The 2827-nt window shown below is 56.6% G+C and overlaps 1 pseudogene; it reads left to right on the forward strand.

Moving 5' to 3' along the window:
* Window positions 1-847: 847 nt before the first annotated feature.
* On the forward strand, window positions 848-2634 carry LOC144765510 (18S ribosomal RNA; annotated as a pseudogene).
* The last annotated feature ends 193 nt before the right edge of the window (window positions 2635-2827 follow it).

The following is a 2827-nucleotide window of genomic DNA, read 5'->3' on the forward strand; positions in this document are numbered from 1 at the left end:
GGCTCCGTCCTCGGTCCTGCTGTATGGCAGGGTGCTCAGGATGGGGACCAGAAGGCCTGGGGAGGCATCCCCAGTGCCTCTGGGCCTTGGAGCCCTGGGCCCCGTCCCCCAGCCTGCCACTCTGTCAAAGGCTCAGGACGGTGTTCTGAAGTGCCCAGGGAGCCTCCCCTTGCTTGGCTGGGTTCAAGAGGTCCATCCGGGGCCCTTGAGGGCCCCAGGGAGGGTGGCCTCCTCACCCCGGCCTCCCCACCCCGGCCTCAGTCCTGCCGCATGGCAGGGTGCCCAGGATGGTGTCCGGCAGGCCCGGGGAGGCTTTCCCTGCACCTCTGGGCCTGGGAGCCTTGGCTGGGTACACCCCGCATGGACTATCTGATTCGAGGGCCTGCCGCCTGGCGGGTGGCCCTTTACCCAGCAGAGCGAAGGCCTAGTGGCCCCGGCAGTTCATGCCCCCCAGTGGTCTGACCCGAGCAGGAGGGGTTGGGTGGCGCCAGGCACTTGGATTCTGCTCCCCGGCAGATCTATAGGCCTGCACGCCACACCGTCACCCCTCTCTGCCCAGCACATTTCCACAGCAGCTCAGAACAACCATTCCGAGGGGTGCCGCCGCCGCCAGGCTCCGACACCCCTGCATCTTGCTCAGGCTGCGCCTCGGTCCGCCTCGCTCTCCTGGGGGAGACAGCTGTGCCTGCCGGTGCCCATGCGACGGCACCACTCCACATCCCTCCAGCGAGCCCGCCCAGGCGGGCGGGCTCCTTCTCCTGGCAGGCTCCTGAGAGATGGAGGGGTTCGCGAAGGTTGCCGGTCCGGGAGATGGGCATACGGCTCCCACGCCGTCATCAGGTGCAGCTACCTGGTTGATCCTGCCAGTAGCATATGCTTGTCTCAAAGATTAAGCCATGCACGTGTAAGTATTCATGGCCGGGAAAATAAAACTGCGAATGGCTCATTAAATCAGTTATGGTTCCTTTGATCGCTCCATCTGTTACTTGGACAACTGTGGTACTTCTAGAGCTAATACATGCCGACGAGCCCTGACCTCCCAGGATGCGTGCATTTATCAGTCCAAGACCAATCAGGGCTCACCAGGCCGCTATGGTGACTCTAGATAACCTTGGGCCGATCGCACGTCCCTGTGACGGCGACGATACATTCAGATGTCAGCCCTATCAACTTTCGATGGTACTTTCTGTGTCTACCATGGTGACCACGGGTAACGGGGAATCAGGGTTCGATCCCGGAGAGGGAGCCTGAGAAACGGCTACCACATCCAAGGAAGGCAGCAGGCGTGCAAATTGCCCACTCCCGACTCGGGGAGGTAGTGATGAAAAATAACAATACAGAACTCTTTCGAGGCCCTGTAATTGGAATGAGTACACATTAAATGCTTTAATGAGCATCCATTGGAGGGCAAGTCTGGTGCCAACAGCCGTGGTAATTCCAGCTCTAATAGCGTATTTTAAAGTTGCTGCAGTTAAAAAGCTTGTAGTTGGCTTGGGATCGATCTGGCGGTCCACCGCGAGAACGCGCTAACGCCTGTCCCAGCCCTTGCCTTTCCGCGCCCCTTAATGCTCTTGACTGAGTGTCCTGGGGGTCCGAAGCGTTTCCTTTGAAAAAATTAGAGTGTTCAAAGCAGGCCGGTTGCCTGAATACTTCAGCTAGGAATAATGGAATCAGACTATGGTTCTATTTTGTTGGTTGTCGGAACTGGGGCCATTCGTATTGTGCCGCTAGAGGTGAAATTCTTGGACTGGTGCAAGACGAACCAAAGCGAAAGCATTTGCCAAGAATGTTTTCATTATTCAAGAATGAAAGTCGGAGGTTCGAAGATGATCAGATACCGTCGTTGTTCCGACCATAAACGATTGCGACTAGCAATCTGGCTGTGTTATTCCCATGACCCGCCGAGCAGCTTCCGGGAAACCAAAGTGTTAGGGTTCCGTGGGGGAGTATGGTTGCAAAGCTGAAACTTAAAGGAATTGACGGAAGGGCACCACCAGGAGTGGAGCCTGTGGCTTAATTTGACTCAACAAGGGAAACCTCACCCGGCCCAGACACAGAAAGGATTGACAGATTGATAGCTCTTTCTCGATTCTGTGGGTGGTGGTGCATGGCCATTCTTAGTTGGTGGAGCGATTTGTCTAGTTAATTCCAATAACGAACGAGACTCCTCCATGCTAACTAGTTACATGACCCCCGACCGTTGGCGTCCAACTTCTTAGAGGGACAAGTGACGTTCAGCCACACGAGATCGAGCAATAACAGGCCTGTGATGCCCTTAGATGTCCGGGGCTGCACACGCGCTACACTGTATGGATCAGCGTGTGTCTACCCTTCGCCGACAGGTGCGGGTAACCCGCTGAACCCCATTCGTGATAGGGATTGCAATTATTTCCCATGAACGAGGAATTCTCAGTAAGTGCGGGTCAAAAGCTTGCGTTGATTAAGTCCCTACCCTTTGTACACACAGCCCATCGATACTACCGATTGGATGGGTAAGGTGAGGTCCTCGGATCGGCCCCGCCGGGGTTGGCAATGACCCTGGTGTAGCGCAGAGAAGACGATCAAACTTGACTATCTCGAGGAAGTAAAAGTCATAATAAGGTTTCCATAGGTGAACCTGAGGAAGGATCATTAACGGCGGAGGGGCCTGACCGACCGACGGCGCCTGCCTGAAGCCCTCGGCTGCCTCCTGAAAGCACACACCATAGGCACAGGGCACGGCTCTACCCTGGCGCGCCCCAGCCGGCGGTCGGTCTGTGGCCATATGGGGCTACGCGCTCGGGTGAGGACCAGGATTTCGAAGGGCCTCTTCCCCTTGGGGAGGGTC

Source organism: Lissotriton helveticus, chromosome 6, assembly GCF_964261635.1.
Source record: "Lissotriton helveticus chromosome 6, aLisHel1.1, whole genome shotgun sequence".
Taxonomy (NCBI): domain Eukaryota; kingdom Metazoa; phylum Chordata; class Amphibia; order Caudata; family Salamandridae; genus Lissotriton; species Lissotriton helveticus.